At 39.5% G+C, this 20894-nt stretch overlaps 1 protein-coding gene across 3 annotated transcripts in view; it reads right to left on the bottom strand.

The window, feature by feature from the left end:
- Positions 1–14046, bottom strand: part of Atp7a (ATPase copper transporting alpha) — an 87148-nt gene extending 73102 nt beyond the window's left edge. For 2 of the 3 annotated variants that reach the window (XM_028771435.1, XM_028771434.1), the window contains exon 1: positions 5073–5157. The gene's annotated coding sequence lies outside the window, so the exon portion shown is untranslated. Of the gene's footprint in view, positions 1–5072; positions 5158–13956 lie in introns of those variants that run through there. The other variant, XM_028771437.1, reaches the window with a different exon arrangement.
- Between the last annotated feature and the right edge of the window lie 6848 nt (positions 14047–20894).

Raw genomic sequence — 20894 nt, forward strand, 5'->3', positions numbered from 1 at the left:
TTATTTAATTACTCTTAAGTTTTTTCAATCTGTAATATGAAAACTTTCAACTACTGACCTTTACCTCTGGTAACTTGAGACTTTCTGACATTTGAATTTCTGCCCATAAACTGCCTATTCACTACCATCATTCCCTTTTGGTTGTTATTTTGGAACCAGCAATATGACCAGCCTGCCCTAGAATTCACAGATCCCACTTGCTTTTGCTCTGAATGTTCTGATTAAAAGGTGTGTGCCGCCATGCCTGCCCTCCGCCATACACATTTAGCTTTCGTTTTAAATTAGCATACAAATCAATGGGCTTCATTCTGGAATTTATACACACTTTGTGGTGGTTCCTCCTCCCTTGTACCCCTCCCCCATCTCCCTGCTCTCACTTCCACTGCCAGGACTGTTCTCTCCACTTTCACATCACATGTACACTGGTATCCCCCCCCACTTCTTTAAGACCTTTTTCCTTTCCTAAGGCCTTTTTCTAGTTCTATGATCCATACTCACATATATCCCCATGTATATCACACACATAAATATTTAAAGCTAGTGTGTATGAGGGAATATGTAATGTTTGTCTTTCTGAATCTAGGTTACCTCACTGAATAATATAATTTCTAAATCCATCCATTTTGCTACAAATGTCATGATTTCAATTTTTTCCTAATTGAATAAACTTCTGTTGTGTGTATGTACCATATTCATCTGCTGATGGACATCTAGGCTGATTCCAATTTCTAATTATTCATCAGTAGAGGGTTCTCAGAAACTAAAATAGAACTACCACATGACCTAGTTACACCACTCTTGGGCAAATATCCAAAGAACTCTAAATCTTACCACAGAGATTGCTCATCCAAATTTTCTGCTGCACTGTTCTTGTGTTTACCTGCTATGGACATGAAAAATACCTTTGTCACATTTATTGCTGATGCTTTGAAACCATTTCTTGTCTATCTTTTTATCTCTTTCTGGATTCCTTTCTCTTTTACAGCTTTGAACTTGGATCTGACTCCGACATTATGTTTGAAAGGCTTTCCCTCCCCCAAACCTACACTAACATGTGATTTTCCTTTTTTCTAGTACCATTTGTACTTCATATTTCAATACTAAACTAACTGAGATTTCAGTTTAGTTAAATTCCTAACAGGAAACATTCCCGTCTCACATGAATTGCTTTGTCCCAAAGCCATTTGCTAAGGGAGCTAGTTGTTTCTCCCTATCTGAAATGCTTTCACTATTACATATATGCTAAAATCTTATTTATAGTGATGTCTTCTTTGTTGTACCTTTGCAGCTGAACAAATGACTCAGTGGTTAAGAGCACATATTGGCCTTCTAATAGACCAGGGTTTAATTCCCAGCATCCACATCAGATGGCTCAAGCAGCCTGTAACTTTAGTTCCAAAAGAAACTAGGGACAAATGACTATCTGTGGTACTTATTAGCAAACCAAAGTACAAGCTGGCCCCCAGACTCTCTCAGCATCACACAGAACTGTTACAGAGACCATGCTGGCATCCTACATCTTCTTACCCTGCCACCTACCCTAAACTCCTCCAGCTCCTGGGCTTCCGGTGTCCTAGTTTCTCATTCCTATGAAACTCTGCCATCTTGGCCATATGTTGTCTTGGTGTTCTCTTTTGTTTTCCTCTCTTCCCTTCCTCTCTCGACCTCCTTGCACCCTCACCTCTCTCCTGTCATAGCTAAGTCAAGTCTGCTGACCATGATAAGTTTACTACTTTCACTCCTTGCTCTGGACCCTTCCAGATGCCTCTGGCTGTACCCTCATATCTACAACAAAAATCTTCCCCTCGACCATAACTTAGAGGGGTCATGTCCTCACTTTATACACAGAGCATCTAACATCTCTGGACTCCATAGACAGCCACATTCATGTGACACAAGAAACATACACAGAATTTAAAATAAACCCTTTTAAAAAAAAAAAGAGAGACATTGGCTCAGATGTACCTTGCTCAGCTATAATCAGAGAAGCTTCCTCCAGCAGCAGATGAGAACAAACACAGAAAGCAACAGCCTACTTTATGCAGAGGAAGAGACCTTTTAACACTCAGCTCTAAATGGAATGTCTCCATCAAATCCCTCCCCCTCGGGATTCAGGGAATCCCACAGAAAAGGGGGCATAAAGAATGTAAAGGCCAGATGGGATGGAGGACACCAAGAAAACAAGGCCCTCTAAATCAACATGATCAAAGCTCTTAGGAAGTCACAGAGACCGAGGGTCGGCACCAGGTCCTCAGTGTATATATGATGGCTTCCTGTTTAGTATTTTGATGGGATTCCTGAGTGTGGGAATGAGCGGGGTCTCTGATTCCTGTGTCTTCTCTTGGTCTCTTTTCCTTCTGTTTGTTTATCTTGTCCAACTCTGATGTGATAGTATTTATTTTATATTTTACTTGTTATATTTTATTATTATCTCTTAGAAGCCTGTTTGTTTTCTAATGAGAGACAGAAAGGGAGTATATCAAGATGGGAAAGGAGTGGGGAGAATTAGGAGGAGGAGAGAAAACCATAATCAGGCTATATTATGTGAGAAATAAATCTATTTTCAATAAAAGGGAAAAAAGATACTAGAAGTTAATGAGGCTTGTAAACAACAATAAAGGCATGGTATGGGAAAGGGAGTAGAAGGGGGAGTAAAGGTGAAGTTATGGTAGGTTATACTGGGCATAGTAGGGGTACAGAGGTCTAGTCAGCAGGATGCACTTTTAAAAGTTATTAAAAATTATGTTTTTGTTATTATAATCTTGTTCTGTATACGATATGAAACTTCAGGGTACTAGTAAAAGAAAAGCATTTGCCTTACTTCCTGGCTGCCTGCATTGTAAGATAAATGATTTTCTCCACAGGACCAAGGAACTTAAACAGGTCTTATACTTGTAGAATTTAGCATTAACTGATGTAAATAGCCTACGCAAAGCTTAAGTGTGGAAAGTTTATTATCTGATACAGCCAGCAATGTCCACTGAAGTAAAAAGTCTATATTATGATGTCTGATAAACACTTGTGACTCTCTATTTTAGCTAAATAAGACCTTTCTATGGCTTTCTACATAGGAATGGTAAATAACATCTTATTTACTTTCTCTTTTTTTTCTGTTTCCCCTCCCCCCCAGGCAAATTTCTCTATCTCTGCCTGTCCTGGAGCTAGCTCTGTAGACCAGGCTGGCCTTGACCTTACAAAGATTGCCTGCCTCTGCCTCTGCCTCCCAAGTGCTAGGATTAAAAGAATGTGCCACCACTGCCCGGCTCTTATTAATTTCTTTACCTGAACTGTCCTTCACATAGTATTGATAATATAATGAGGACAACCTTAAAGTCTTCTCATGAGTACTAGCAAACCTAAACAAGTGTTAAGACCAACCACATATCCAGTTATTTAGTGTGAGTTGGCAAGAGTAAAAAGGATGGAAGACTGGGAAGAGGCTAGGGAAGAGACAGAGGGAGGAGGGAACTGCCAAAATTCTCCTGTTATTCCTTTACTTTATACCTAGTACTTCCTGTACCCTGAAACCCTAGCACCCAGTGTTTCCCTACTTAGTTTTGCTTTTCTGGAATTGTCATATAAATGGAATTTTGCATTATGCAGCCTTTTGAAGCTGGCTTCTTTCATCAGCAAACTGCAGTTTTAGAGATTCAGTGACATAATTGTATGAATCAACAGGCAGTTCCTTTTTTATCAAAGAGTAGCATACCATGGCATGGAGTACAATAATCTGCTTATCTGCTTCACTGGCTGCAAGAAGTGGCTTGTTTCCAATTTTGGTGACTACTGCTAAAAAACATTTGTGTTACTTAAACAACATTTGTTTTATTGTTAGGTTTCTAAAGCAGAAGATCAAAACCATGGATAAGTCTGTTTTACTGTGAGCTACAGCCTTAGCACCCAAGTATAGCTTTTTTGTGAACCTGAGCCCTCATTTCTCTTGGCAGATACCTAGAAGGAGGACTGTGAGTCATGTGATAAATACAGGTAATTACAGAAATTGCAGCTAAGTGTTCTCTTCAGTGGAAGTATTGTTTCTGCTCTCCTACTTACCAGCAATAAATGTTCTAGTTGCTCTGCATAGCTGCCAGTTTGTTTTACATTTTTACACACTCTAATAATATAATTTGCATTTTCTAAAATAACTTTATTTCTAGGGCATTCTTAAGGTCATAAAAAATTGACCAGAAAATACAAAAATTTTCCATATGCCTCCTGCCATATGTATAACCTCTCTAGTTATCAATGGCCATTATGGTTTTTTTTAAAGCAATTTAAGGTGTGTCACACACACACACACACACACACACACACACACACACACAACTGTATATATCTATTTTTTTGAGACAGAGTTTTTCTGTGTGGCCCTGACTGTCCTGGAACTTACTCTGTACACCAAGCTAGCCTTGAACCCAGATATCTGTCTGCCTCTGCCTCTTGAGTGTTGGGATTAAAGGCATGCACCACCAAGCCCAGCTAGCATCTTTATATATTCTAAGTGGAAGATCTATTGCCTTTGCCACTTTATTATTTTAGTTATTTTCTCAGTGTTGAATGTTGAAGATTTTAAAAGTTTATTCTGTATATGATCTTTGCCAGATATTTTGCCAATGTTTTCTCTTAGTCTGGATATGATTAGATGTAGGTAACAGACAGTTATGTAAGAGGACATAAAGCTAATTGTATTTTTTAGTTTTAACTCTGTCATGGATTTGTTTTCCAATTTTCTTGTGGTGTATAAATACATATAAATATACTCCATGTTTAAAGTATAAAATCTATGAAGTGCCACAGCTTCCATTTCAAATAGATGCTCTAACTATGTTAGGTGACTGAATTGTATAGTTTTGGGGGTCAGGTTAATTCTGGTGTGCAATGTTTTTTATTTGCAGTAGTTTTTATAATAAGGTTTTTTTTAAATTATGAACTGGAAATAAGGGGGAAATCAGTTTAAGAAAAAGAGAAAATAAGTAACAATTTCAAATTGTCAAGGACAACTAGTTAGTCAAACAAACATGAAGGACTTCACAGTTCTAGAGCTTATTTTATTTTTGTAAAGATCTACTTACTTTTATTTTGTGTATATTTTGTCTGCATGTATATCTGTTCAGGATGTGCACACGGTGCCCAAAGATGCCTCGGGATGTGAGTGGGTCCCCTAGAATTAGAGTTGCAGATAGCTGTAAGCCACCATGTGTGCACAGGGAATGAACCTGGGTCCTTTGGAAGAGTAACCAGTGCTCTTAACTCCTTTTCATCTCTTTCTAGGCCCCCTTTAAGGCTTTTAGTTAGCAAGTTTGAAGTGATTTGTTATCACAAACAAGCAGAAGCACTAGTATAGCCATCTCAAATGTACTGAATTGCTAAGAGCAAGATAAAGTCTGCAATACCTCAAATGAATACTTGCTAAACAGAAATCAAGACAAATATGCCTTTAGAGAGACGTCTTCTTCAGTTGTGATAACAGTTATCTGTGCATGATCCTATAAACAATCCTCTCTTCCTATAAGTAAACACTAATGAAATTCATCGGGTCACTTAAAAACACATGAAAGTAGAGAGGGGACTACTAGAGAAGAGAAAGGGATCTGTAAGAGTGGGAGAGGACAAGAGAGAATGAGGAGGGGAGGAATCTGATCAAATACATTATAATATAACTGTCGGAATGAACCTTCATGTAGAATAAATGTATGCTAGTAAACATAAAAGATGAAAATAATGTATAGAACATGTATACAATGGGAGATTAGGCTTTATTTTAATAAGAAAAGTGCTTGCCATTTTTCATGTCCTTCATGAGGTAGGAGGATTTACCAAATGAGAGAAGCTAAACACGGAAAAGAAAAATATCCCATAATCTTACTTATATGCACAATCAACAAAATCAAATGTGTAGAAATGGGTAATAGGGAGGAGGAAGTCCAGAAGATGCACACTAACAAAGCTATAGGAAAGGTACAGTAACACATCTGTCTTGAATGTGCATTTGTTTCACTATGGTAACCTTTAAGCAATTTGTGTGTGTGTTCCATAGAAAAACTGACAGACAGACAGACAGACAGACAGACAGATGGACAGACAGAGACAGAGACAGAGAGAGAATATGAATTCAATGCCAGGCAAGCAAGTGTTGTGCACGCCATTAATCCCAGCACTCAACAGGCAGAGGCAAAAAAATCTGTGTTCAAGGTCAGCCTGGTATAGAAAGCAAGTTACAAGACCAGAGAAACCCTGTCTCAGGGTAGGGATAGCAGAACAAGACAATTGTCACTAACAATACTGCTTACTATTTAGGGGTTTTCAAGTCGAAATTCAGGGTGGTAGAGTCTAGCTTATGAATAGTGTTCAACCTCTAACACTGAAAAGAAAAAGCGCAAATTCATCATGAGTTACAGGAAGAGCGTTCTGTCCAGAACCTACTTCTGAGTTCTGTTGTTTGATAGTTTGCAAAAGATGGACCTGACCTAAAAGAAAGCTATTTCCCCCATCTGGATAAGTGGTTTTCACAGAGTCACTTCCTGCCTTTAGTTAGTTTGCTTTAAAGGATGAGTTGCCTTTTTTTGTTGTGCAGGCTGTCAGACCCAGAGCCCCACAGCCCAGCCCTAGGATGGACATTTTGAATTCTAAAACCCTATGGGGGAGTAAAGCTACAACTCAATTTTAAATTTTGGTCTAGTATGTTCCATTAAATATTTGAAGAGCGGGGTGGTGGTGGCATACACCTTTAATGCTAGCACTTGGGAAGTAGAAGCAGGAGAATCTGTGAGTTGGAGGCCAGCCTAGAATACAGAATAGTTCCAGGACAATAAAGGGTATATACTGAGACTCTGTCTCAAAAACAAAAGCCAAAAAAAGAAGTATTTTTTATTTTGATTTTTTTTGAGACAGGGTCACAAATTCTGCAGCCCAGATTGGACTAGAACAATTCTTCTGCCTCAACTCCAAAGTGCTGTGAATACAAATACGTCCTACAACGCCTGGATTGAAATAAATGTGTCAAGTACTTTTGCACTGTGACTTTTCTTTCCACCTTTGATAAATACTGCACATACATATACACACATTTGCACACATAGAGACAGGCTGAACTAACAACTTCCAGCTAAAAACTAAATCTGCATAATGTTTTCTCACTGACAATACTTCCCTTTGAAAGTGAAGTGACTTGGGACAATTAGGAGTCCTTGCTTCTCTTGCAGAGGATATTTAATTTGCTTCCCACAACTAAGTTTAACTCCAGTTCCAGCAGATTCAAAGCCCTTTTCTGGCCTCCACAGCCACTATACATACAGGGTAGAGGTACAAACAATTTCACATCAATTTTAGAAATAAATACAATTGAAAGTGGTATGACTAAAGGGGCTGAAGAGCTTGCTCAGAAGTTAAGAGTACTAGCTGCTCTTCCAGAGGACCCAGGTTCAATTCCCATAACCAACATGGCAGCAACTGTATATAACTCCAGTTGCAGGGGATGGACACCATAACATAAACATATATGCAGACAAGACATCAAGGCATACAAAATAAAATTAAGTAAATCATTTCTTTAAAAATGTAAGTAGTGTGAGTATAAATATAAAAAATTCCATTTAGACATATAAGCACAGAGAAAGATAAACTGATCAAAACTGAAAATGTGTAAGTACAGTTGTCACCCATCCACACCCAAGGGTCTCTCATTCCAAAGTCCCCAGTGGATGTCTGAAGCCTCAGACCACACCAGACCCGAAGGAAGTGCTTTTTCCTCTATAGACACAAATTTAATTCATGGCCTTCACAGGTTATTAACCATGCACCGTGGGATGATGTTTAAAATACAATAGGAAAAGGAGCTGGGGTTTTGGGTTTGTTTGTCTTTGCAGTTTCCCAGGGAAAATGAAATCCTCTTAATGCAATTTTTATTTTAAAAATTTGTATTTATAAAAAAATTGTAGGGGGCTGGAGAGATGGCTCAGCGGTTAAGAGCACTGACTGCTCTTCCAGAGGTCGTGAGTTCAAATCCCAGCAACCACATGGTGGCTCACAACCATCCGTAATGAGATTGGATGCCCTCTTCTGGTGTGTCCGAAGACAGCGACAGTGTACTCATAAATAAAATAAATAAATAAATCTTTAAAAAAAAATTGTATTTATTTTTTATAAGGAAAAAAATATTAGCTCACCTAGAGCTGGAGTTAGAGGTGATGGGGAGCTCCCAATACTGGGAATGAGTGTCAGGTCCTCTGGAGGAGCACCGAGCTCTCACCACAGAGCTATCTCCTGCAGCCTCTCACTGCAGCTCTCAACGAGCTCATGATCGGGATTTTTCTTTTCTTTCCTTTTTTTTTTGGGGGGGGGCAAGCTGAATTTTCCCCTTTCCTCTTAAAGGAAGCACTTACAGCTCTCAGCACAAACACATTTGCTCCTCTCAAACTTTGGGTCCATTCTTATCTAAATTAAGGATTTCTTGATGGCTCCAGGGTAAAGCACTTACAGCACAAGCCTGAAAACCAGAGTTCAATCCACCAGCCCACAAAGACGTAGAAAGAGTGAAATCTTACCTCAAAAGACTGAAAATTCAAACAATGGTAACAATGGTACATTTTACACACACACAAATGAAATAAAAAATTTCACAGGCCAGTGGTGGTATATGCCTTTAATCTCAAGCAGAGGCAGGTGGATCTCTGTGAGTTCAAGGCCAACCTGGTCTACAGTGAGTGAGTCCTAGGACAGCCAGGGCTACACAAAGAAACCCTTGTCTAGAAAAAAAAAGCAATAAAATGAATCCAATTGAGGTTCTGCTATAGACGCCTTGTTCTGTGGTCATCAGAGAGGCTTCCTCCAGCAGCTGATGGGAGCTGATCCAGAGACCCACAGCCAAACTGTAGGCCGAGCCAGGAGAACCCTGCAGAAGAGGGGAAGGAGGGATCGTAGGAGCAAAAGGATGTAAAGACACCAGGAGAACGTGGCCCACAGAATGAGCTATGCAGGGCTCATCAGAGCTCACAGAGACTGAGATGACGACAACCAGGGAGCCTCCATGTCTCTGCATATAAATTCTGGTTTTACAGCTTTGTGTTCTTGTGGAACTCCTAACAGTGGGAGTAGGGGGCTGCCCCTGACTCTCCTGCCTGCTTTTGGGACCCTTTCCTCATACTGGGTTACCTTGTCCAGACTAAATGAGGGATGTGCCTAGTCTTACTGCATCTTGTTCTGCTGTGGACAGCTGCTAGCACTAGAAGCCTGGTCTTTTCTGAAGGGAAATGGAGGAGGGGTGGATTTGGGGGAGAGGGGACGAGGGAGGAGAACTGGGAGGAAGAGAGAGAAGGCAAACTGCAGTTGGGGTGTAATATGAGAGCAAGACAAAAATGTACAAACAGCAACGGCATTATCAACTTTAACTTTCAGATGAGGAAACGAAGTCTGAAAATGCCAACTACTTTGCTCAAGGTTGATGTGTTAGCAGAACTAAAAGAAAAATTCCAGACTCAGCTGGAAGTCGGTATACCTCCCACTACTACACAACATAACCAAAGTGGATATTAGCTCATCCTTGCGGCACACACTATGATCTGTCTACAAAGTGTTTTACATACAATTATCACACTTGACATTTACAACCTTCATGCTAGACAGAGCAGGCACTGTCATTTTACTAGCGAGTATAGACTAAATAGAGCAAGAAAATGGACATAATTTCTTGAAATTCTCACACAACCACCTAAAGATTATCTGTTGGGTTAAAAAGGAACCTTGAGATGGGAAAGGAAAAGATTCAAATGGTGACCTTGGCAGGACTCCTCCTGCCTGTCTGTACACAGTAGGTAAAGTGCCTGAAGAAAATAGAATGGCTCGGGCAGCTTTGGGGCCCACCATTGCATAATCCCATGTCCTGGGGGTTCATACAGCACACCAGCGCAAAAGCAGGGCGTCTCAAACTTGCTGATCAGGATCTACTGGCCCATCTAGAAACCTCAGCTCCTGACTGCACTAAGCTGGTTCCAAAACTGTCTTCTCTATGATGTATCCCCCTCCTGTCATACGCCCTACATGAGATTCTCAGTGAGAGAGAATAGTGCAACAAACAGTTACACCACCAGAGCCTGCCCTCATCCAAAATTAAAAAAAGGTTAGGTTAGCAAGATGGTCAGCAAGTTAAGATGCTTGCTACCAAGCTTGATGGCTTGAATTTGATCCCAGAGTCCCATACGGTACAAGAAGAGAACTAGCTCCTCTGAGTTGTTTCTCTGACCTCCACACATATGACATGGCACACATACACGTACACACACAAACAAATACTTACAAAATTTTACAGAAGCTGAGTACTTCTCCCTGGTAAGTCCTCTTTAAGAGTTCTTTTCTCATGTTTTCTTAATAAACCTATGTTACACAGCTTTTGAAAATTATAAGTGAAATAGCTCCTCATATTAAATGTGATTGACAATTATGATCCCAGCACTCAGGAGGCTGTGAGTTCTAGATTAGTCTGGTCTACATAGTGAGTGCTAGGCAAGCCTAGGCTATAGAGTGTGAGCTTGTGTCAAAAACAAAAACAAAACCAGGCCAAAAGCCAGTTTTCCCATGGGTTGCTGCTCAATTGTCTATAAAACCCAGCAATTGGAAAGCAGATTTATGAGAATTACCAAAAGTTCAAGACCAGCTTGGAGGATGTCAGAGCTATATAGGGAGACCTGTCTCAAAACACAAAATCAAAGAAATAAAATGCTAAACAAAGACAGAGATGATCATAACAAAAGACTGGACTGATGAAAGTGATCATATATATACGACTATTTCTACCTGTTTGGTGATGGGGGACTAAAAAGTACCAGGACTTTCTAGAATATGATAACACTTACATCAAACCCAAAGGTAAAAAGTGGAAAAAATGAGCCAGGCACTCCCGAAGCAGAGGCAGATGGATCTCTGAGTTCGAAACGAAACAAGCCTGGTCTACAGAGTGAGTTCCAGGACAGCCAGGGCTACACAGAGAAACCCTGTCTCGCGAAAAACAAAGGGGAAAAAAGTGAGAAAATGCAGGTCATGACAGGCATTTATGAGGCAACAGGAAAACAAACATAGGTTACAAACAGCTCTTGCTCCATAAACCTCTATCCAAATTGTGTTCAGGAGCAACAGAAAACCAAGACACAACTGGTCTGGCCAGTTGCTTCAATTATGAAAGATAATCTAAAATTGACCACATGCTTCACATGCAGAACATAATCTGCATTTCCAGAGCTGTGGGTGTAGTGCAGTGGCAGACAGCTGGTCTAGCTCTCATAAGTGCCTGGGCCCTATCCCCAGAGTCACAGAAAATTTACAAGATAAAACAACTACCAGCAGGTCTCAAATGAATGTGTCAAGAAGCAGTAGCAGTTTCTCTTCATATTTGGGAAAGAGAAACATAGTACTGCAGAATCACAATCAGAAACAAAAGCTACAACTCGGTGCAGTCACACACACACACACACACACACACACACACACACACACACACACACCCCTCCCTACCTCTGTAATTCTAGCACTTAGGAGGCTAAGGCCAGAGTAGAGCCAAGTTTAAGGACAGATTGGGGTGCATGAAAAGTTTGAAGTCACCCTAAGCTATACAAGGAGTTTGAGGTCAGCTGTAGCTACATAAAGAGATCCTCTTTCAGGAAGAGAAAAGAAAACTTAGGCTAGGGCTAGTATCGGTATGTCTTGGTAGAGCGCTTGCCTAGCCTGTGTGAAGTCCTGGATTCAACTTCTAGCAGCACATAAGGCAGACATGGTGATACACGCTGTTATCCTGCACTCAAGTGACTGAGGCAGGGCGCTGTCATCTTCAGCTACATAGCTAGTTTGAAAACAGCATGAATTTATGAGACCCTGTCTCCAAAAATAATAGGAAAGAATGGGAAAAGACTAGTCAAATATACTGTTTTGCCTTGAAGATGCTTGGCAGCTTAACAATTGTCACACAGTCTAGCCTTTTCTCTCTTCTCACCTAATTTCCTTCTGTTTATCCAGATATTGAAGACATCCCTCTGGCACTTTGTGCACATATTGATTAGCCTGTGTAAGGTTACTTGGTCCTAGGGCTAATGACCCCAAGTCACCTGACACAAATGTCTATGAAGTTGTATCCTTGAGAAAACTTACAAAAAAGTCAACACTTGGGAAACAAATCAGAGATAAGACCAAACCAAAGCAGTATGACTCCAAAGGTCATATTCCTCATGCTCTCTAAAACACTGAACCTATAGACTTACACAATCCCCCAAGCCTTCACCTTCAATGCTTTGTATTGATATAAAATCCCTACTACATCCTGGCAAGTCCTTCACTGAAAGCCACACACTGTTCAAGCTCCTCATTCTTTTCGGTCCCTTCATCTAGAATACTCTCTTTCTCATATTTAAATCACATCACTGACTAATCTATAAAGTCCAGATAGGTAGAATTGTGTCTACTGGTATACATACTAGCATACCTCTGATGAGCAGGGCAGCTCCTTGGTAAATCATTGTTGAGTAAGGACCCGAAGTTGCACTCCACTATGAACAGGCATGTCAAACACTCCTACTCACTTTCTTTTGTAATTCCAAATACCTCGGAACCAGTATCACAGCCTAATACTTAATTTCTCTGCATTTAACGTCTTTCCCTGGCTAGGCTCCATTGGAGCCATTTTGTAAATCTCTGCCTATCTTACCGGATAGAAGTAAAATTGGAGACACAGGAATCACACCATAAACATTTCCTACAATACAGATATACTGCATGAGAATCCCATCCATACCCAACTTTTGTGAGAATAGAGTTATTGTTGCACACTAGGTTAGAGATATCCAGGCCTCTTTTCTTGCTGACATTTTCTATTTCAAAACTCATTAAGTAGAACTATGCTGCAGCATTTAGCAATTAGGGAAATCATCTGGAAAATCTCGAAGCCCCAGAGTTTGTGGCTTGCTGATTACACAAGCATATTGTTACAGGTTTTCTTGGGAGGGAAGCAGAATGACTATATCATGATGATCTCATCTGCTAGTTAGCATGAATTCCGAGATGCTATGTTCATAGGAGGTATACTGTTGGCTCCTCCCAATCTGCTTTCCTTTTTCTGTGGCATTATGGAGAACTCACATACTGCTTGCAGGTGTTGATTAGAATATAGCTCCTATAATCTACTAAATTGATAGTAGAGCTATAATTTAGAATCGTAGTACATAGGTTGCTAAAATTACTTTTACAATAACTGGCATATTAGAATAGTAATAGTAGTAACTAAAAATTATTGTATGTTTATGACTTGTCAAGCACTGTTCTTTTTTTGTTTTTTGTTTTTTTCTTTTTTTGCTTTTTGTTGTTGTTGTTGTTTTGTTTTTCGAGACAGAGTTTCTCTGTGTATCTCTGGCTGTCCTGGAACTCACTCTGTAGACCAGGCTGGCCTCAAACTCAGAAATCCACCTGCCTTTGCCTCCCAAGTGCTTGTTTTTTTCAAGACAAGAGTTTCTGGCTGTCCTGGAACCCTGTAGACCAGGCTGGCCTTGAACTCAGGGATCCGCCTGCTTCTGCCTCCCAAGTGCTGAGATTAAAAACATGGGCTACTATCACCTGGCACTAGGTGCTATTCTTAAAGCATCATATGTGTTAACTCATTGCTAATTGCAGGAGGTGGTTACTGTTATTGTCCCCACTATACAAATGTACAGGAGGGTGAATATATGCCTTAAACTATTACCTATACCAAGAATAATCAGAGGAACTAGGATTCCAACCTAGATAATTTGGGACCAGAATCCCCACTTGTAATATTATGTCCTATCACATCTCCCAAACAACACAACATTGTGATGAAACACTACCATTAAGGTCCTTAAAGTAGTAGTAGAATAATACATTCACAGATCCAAGAAATGTATCTGGGAATGTTCCAATCTCTACTTGCCAATATTGAGTGCTTTTAAACTCCAATTTACCCACCTACTATGTCTGGAAATAAAATCTCTCCCTGTGACATATTATCTAGTCTTGGGTTGGGAATTTAGTCCAGGAATACAGAGTTTGTCTGGCATGTACAAAGCCCAAGCTTCATCATTAGAACCTAAAAGTACAAACAACAGACAGAATATGAGATTTATTTTTCAAACCAAACCATTCTGGTCACTATCACTTCCATGCACAAAGTACTGCATGTGCATGATGGTACACGCCTCCGATCCCAGCACTGGGGAGGGTAAGGTTTTCCAAGTTCAAGGCTGACCCGAACTACACACCAAGACTCGGTCTCAAAACATGAACAAACAAGAAGACTCTTGATCCTATGACTTAGCACATGTTCGAAAGCTAAGAAATGGGAAATTGAGTGTGGGACATGGAACAGTCAAAAGGTGGACGGGAGGCAGATAAAGTATGGACTGTAAAAAAAGATTAAAGAATAAATTTAAAAATGAAAAATTGTGGGTTATATTTTTAATAATCACTGTGAACAAATTCTTCCACAATTCTAATCATACTTTTGCACTAAAGGTCAAAGTATACAATAGAGAAAATAAATCTCCTATTGGCAATCATTCCTGAGTGGATTTAAGGATTTACAACTATATAAAAAGCTACGTGGGAGAATAATGGCAGCACAACAGCAGGAGGATGCCATTGAACTCAAGGCCATCCTGAGACGCAGTGAGTTCTAAGCTACCATGGACTATAAAGTGAAACTCATTATCAAAAAAAGCAATGTTGTATAGTTTGGAAGATATGCTAGGACACAGGATTAAAAGTGAGGATTCTAGCCCCAAACATTCTAGGTTGGAATCCTAGTTCCTCTGATTATTCTTGGTATAGGTAATAGCTTAAGGCATATACTCATGATCCTAAATTAATAGACCCAGCTAGAAATATATGTCCTCTAGATGGACAATATTTGAAGATATATAATTGATACATTAAAATGTATTTATAATTGTGACTAAAAGTCACTATCAAGATATTGTGGCTATAAATTGGAACTAAAACTTACTAGGAGAATTAACACTGAAATAGGAAGCTAGTAGTGACAGCGCATCTCTGTAATCCCAGTATTGAGGATGTAAAGGCAGGAGGATCAGGAACTCAAGATCATCCTTGGCTACAGACCAAGCTCAAAGCCAACCTGGATTAAACAAGAACCAGTCTTAAAACAAACAAAATGCAGGTATGTTAACTCACACCTGCAATCTCAACACCTGGGAGTTGAGGCCGGCTACATAGTAAGTTGCAGGCAACCTAGGCCTGGAGTAAAACTCTTTCTCAAAGGAAGAACAAAAAAACAAGCAAAAAAAAAAAGCGACAGAAATAGCTTCATAACTTAAGAACTCATACTATTCTTACAGAGGGCCAGATCTCAGTTCTCAGCAACCAAATCCAGAGGCTTATAACATCCATAAATCCAGCTCCATGGGATCCGTGCTTTCTTCTGGCTTCTTCAGGAACCTACATACATGTGCACATATACACAGAGACATATACATATAAATAAAAATAAAATATTTTAAAAGAAATGTCTAAAGAGATAGCTCAGCAGTTACAAGCACTTGCAACTCTTCCGGAGGACCAAAATTTGGTTCCCAATATCCATACCAGGAAGTTCACAAGTCTCTGTAACTCCAGTTCCAAGGAATCCAAGGCCCTGTGGACTACATAATTACTCAAACACACATAGCATACATATGTGCACACATATAAATAAAAGTAAAAAATGAAATAATTAAAAATGAAATATCAGGAAACATTTTTGGTTGAAATTAATGAACTATATTCAAATGATACAAATATTACTATTTTAGTAATATATTTATTAATATTTATACCCTAAACTTGATAGTATCTGCTTACTAATATGCTAACATTAATTAATATAGAATACTAACTTAATGATAAAGAAGAATTCTACTAGAGTTGGAGTTCAGGAGAGTATTTGTCTAGCATAAAATAGGTTATATATTCAGCATCACAAAAAAGAGGAGGAGAAACAATCAGCATTACCATTATTTTTAGAGCAAATGATTTTACCAACAGAAAAATTAGACATTCCAGGCATAGTAGTGGTGGTCCATACCCATAATTCCAGCAACCAGCAGGCAAGGCCAGGAGAATCTCAAGTTTGAGGTCAGCTAGGGTTACACAGTGAGTTACAGGACCATCTGGACCAGTTAGGGAGATCCTGTCTCAAAGCAAATATCAGATACCTTCCTTTACGCCACCACAAAGGAGATCACACACACTTGGAACTCTAACAACTGGGCTCTTTGTAACGCTTGGTTAGCTGTAGGGTCAACATCTCCTTGTGCCAAGGATTAAAAAAGCAGGGAAATGCACATGGTAAACACATGCTCTACAACTAAGCTACACTGAAACCCCATAGGAGCCACTTTTAAGAAACATTATCAGACTGGTGACTACAAATTTCTCCTACAGAGTTTTGAGAATTTTCTTTAGAGAGGCCTCTCAACTTTTCAGTTCTTTTTCTCTGTTCTGATCTTTTCTGGTGTTTTTTTTTTTTTTCAGGTCCCAACTGAAGCGCTTTCAATTCTTCTTTCTCCTGAGTGGCATGTAGCACAGACCAGATGAAACCCCAAGAGAGCAGAATGAAGCTGGGCATGGTGGCTTGAATCTTTAATGTTGGTACTTGGGAGGCCAAGGCAACAGGATTACAAGTTCAAGGCCAGCTAGGGCTATATATATAGTGACTTTCAGGCCAGATGCAGTTGCATAGTGAGATTGTCTCAAAAAATAAAAAAAATAAAAATAAAAAAATAAAAACCACTGAGGCTGGGGATATAGCTCAATAGCAAAGCTTTTGTCTAGGATGTGCAATTCCCAGCACTACATATATACACATATACATATATAAATAAACTGTAGATCCCCTGAGATCTCTCAGACACTGGGCCACCAACTAGGCAGCATATACCAGCTGATATGAGACCCAACACATATACAGCAGAAGATTGCCGGGTTTGGACTTAGTCAGAGAAGATGCACCTAACCATCAAGAGACCCGGAGGGGGTTAAAATCTGAACTGTAAAAAAAAAAGATTAAATACAATTTAGAAAGGAAGGAAGGAAGGAAGGAAGGAAGGAAGGAAGGAAGGAAGGAAGGGAGGGAGGGAGGGAGGAGTATGGCTCAGTGGAAAGGCACTTTGACCTGAAGACTTGATTCACTACTCACCACCCAAAACATGAGAGAGAAACAGTGACTGACATGGGGCCGGGGGTGAGGGTGGGGTTGGGGGACAGAAACTAGTTTCTTCCTAATACCAAAAGGCACATAGAGCTCTGTAAACTGTCCATCAGGAGTGGAAAACGGAAGTGATTCAAGTCTTTTTCTGTCTGCTTCAGTTGTGCATCAATTGCACATGCAGGAACAGCAGCAATCACAGCAGCATACAGCAAGCACATTTTTTTAATGAACAAAATCAGCAAGTGTAAAAAGCCAGGCTAAAACAGAATTCCTGCCATGTGAAATAATCCATTTAAATCACTTTTGATTATATAGTGGAAAAAATTCACTTCTACACAAGTTACATTAACATTAGTAATTTTTTTTCAAATCCTCTAGACATAGCTCTACAATTCCAAACAATCACACAACATATAATGATGCCCATTTAATCAGTTCAAAAATGGGATATTTTATCCTCATTTCTATCAGGAGAAGAAGTATTTGTGAAAATCAGTGTGACCTCTCACATACTTGAACTCACAAAATGAGGAAATCAATCTGCTGACAACAAAGGACACAAAATCTGAAAGCAGAAACACAGTACCCAGTCTGTATAACACACATTCAAAATAAATATCGCTTCTTTTCTTGCCATATTCCCTCAATAAATTAAGTTTGCAAGTTTTCTGTTTTGTTTTTTGTTTCTTGGCCTTGCTATATAGCCCAGGCTGACCTCAAACTCTTAATGTTCCTGACTTGGCCTCTCAAGTGCTGTGAATAAAGCACATACCACCACAGCCTGAAATAAGTTGTATCACACCAAGTCAACCTACAGACTGAGAACAAGAAGTAAAAGAATCAGAGCTGCCAGAATGTAAGTTTGAACTGAAACACTCGTCATGATTTGCCAGCTATCTGCCTCATTCTTATTTTTACTGAGTCCTAGGAAATATCTCTATTTAATAACAAAACACTGACATCTATTATCCCATCACTTGGAAGGTGGAAACAAGAGAAACAGGAGTCCGAGGACAGCTTGGGCTACATGAAACACTGTATAAAAAAGAACAAAACCATAACAGGCTTGCAAGATGGCCCTGCCAGTAAGGGTGCCTGCTACAAAACCTAATGTCCTCTGACATCCACACAATACACACACATGTTCAAAAAATGAATAAAAACGTAAAAAAATAACACTTTTCTGGCAGGATGTTAATTGAAGCAGAATGTTCTTTTTTAAAAAAGCAGGGTCACCTGCAATCCTAGTACTCAGGAAGGAATAGTCAAAGATCACTGTCAAATACAAAGCTAGCCTGATCTAGATAACAAGATCTGGCTGAGGCTTCATACAGAAATCCTACTACAAAAAGACAAAAAAAAAAAATGGGGGAACTGGAGAGACGGATTCTACTTCCTGAGCTAAATTCAGTTCCTAGCACCTATGGCAGCTAAGTTCATAACCTCTGGTAACCTCAGCTCCAGAGCTGCAGAGCTATCTCAGAACTCAGTACACAAAGGCAGGTGGATCTCCATGAGTTCAAGACCAGCCTGGTCTCTACACAGTGAGTTCCAGGACAGCAGAAGAATATGTAGTGAGAGATCTGTCTCAAAAAAATACTTGGAAAACTTGGACTATCTCTTTAATAACGATGAGTAATGGGGATTTTAGGAGAAAACTCTAAAATATTATTTTCATATGTACTAAGAACTGTATCAGCTCAGACAAATATCTCTAACAATTTACTTCCCTAATTGGAAAATGAATATATTTTCATTCTCTGTAATGTCAAAATTTACAATTAACATTTTGACAAGCAAATCTGAGTATAGTATATAGACAAAAATCAGTTCTCTTTTGTTGCTGTTGTTCTGTTTTTTCAATACAGGGTTTCACTGTGTAGTTCTAGCTGTCCTAGAACTCACTCTGTAGACCTTGAATTCATGGAGATCCACCTGCCCCTGCCTACTGAGTGCTGGAATTAAAGGCATGTACCATCACTGCCTGTTACTTTTTTCCCCCCAAAGACAGCAGCCTTCTGCATTAAGAAACAAAGATGTTAACCTATCTTTCAGAAGAAAACTGTTTAACCTGGCTAGGGGCCACAAATCAAGATCTAAGACTGGGTAGAAGAGTTTCTATTACATTACCAAGACAAAGAGAAAAATCAATTTGGAGAAGAAATGCAAGGATTCCTTGAGGGGAAACTGAATAACTTTTGGCTTTAAAAACTGTTATTCATTGCCAACTTTTTTGTGTGGTTTTTCGAGACAGGGTTGCTCTGTGTAGCCCTGGCTGTCCGAGAACTCGATCTGTAGACCAGAATGGACTTGCACTCAGAGATCTGCCAGCCTCTGCCTCCTCACTGCTGGGATCAGAGGTGGACACCACCACATCCAGTTGTCATTTTTTAAAATTAAGACACAATACTCAATCAGAATTAAAAGCTGATTGAGGATCAACAAAGAAACGAAACAAGGGGAAGGCAAGACATGCTTCCACACAGGAGAGATGCCTTATTTAGTGTCTTTTACATTTCAGGTTACATTACCATTAAACTTCATACACAAACTGTGTTTATCATTCCCAGTTTTTTCTACATGCAGGCTTTTGGTGGGTTAACAGTTAGTTCTATATGACTTCTTTTATATTTTGATTTTTTTTTCAAGCTGCCAGCGTTAGAACCCAGGGCCTTGCCCATGGAAAGGCAAGACTCTACCACCAAACTACCTCCACAGACCTTATTCTTTTTTTCCCTCCTGAAATCTTGAAAGGTGTGGTTATTAGCAATAGAGACATGTATGTGCAGTATGATCTTACAAGTATTTCTGTGCCTGGACTATCCCTCCATTCCTCCACCCCTACGGAGCTGAGTCCTGTTCATTTTTCCAGCTCCAGCTCCAACGCTTCTTTCCATACACCTTTATAACACTTCCTGGTTGTAATATATGTTAGTGAGATTTTAAGTGACTAGGGGACTGTGTGTTCCTTTCCTACTTCACTGCGGGACACTCAAGTATAACAACAAAGCCTTTCATTACCATAGATACAAGAAAGTCTGAAAAACAACTAAAACCTCCGTTCAAAATAATCTTTCTTTAAGAAGGATGGTAGGAAGAATCTAGGTTGTTTATTCAATTAGTGAGGTTGCTAGAACCCACAGTCTTCATGGTCAAATTAGATTCAGTTGATTGCAAATTCTTTTGAGTCCAGGAACTGTCTTAATTTTACATCACCTCATCTCTCACACTTCAGTATCACACCTAATTCAATGTTCTGCACACACTCTCTCAATACAAAGCTGTATTACTAAATAACAAGGCATAATTAAAACAAAGTTCAGATCCTAGAAAAATTATGGCTTGTAAAAGCATTGAGTGTTGTCCGTGTTTAAAATAACCTCAGCATCTACAACAAAAAGAGTCAAAAGTAAAATACAATCCAGCATGTCAGAGGCACTGAATTCAACCCCCAGCACTGAAAAGAGGGAGGAAGAGCCTCAGAAAAGCGGCGCAGGGTGGGACAGGGATGGCTGTAACTTTCCTGGAAATGGAGCACAAAGAACAAAAAGGGGTAAGGAGTCTCCGTTTAGTTTATGCTCCCAGAGCGTGACAAGAAACCAAATACCCCGTTTTAGAAAAATATTTAGGCAGTGATGGTGATATTCAGGACCTTATTTTCTAAAGTAGAGATGTCATTAATCAAATATCCCAGTCCACA

Source organism: Grammomys surdaster, unplaced genomic scaffold (assembly GCF_004785775.1).
Source record: "Grammomys surdaster isolate TR1022 unplaced genomic scaffold, NIH_TR_1.0 207, whole genome shotgun sequence".
NCBI lineage: Eukaryota > Metazoa > Chordata > Mammalia > Rodentia > Muridae > Grammomys > Grammomys surdaster.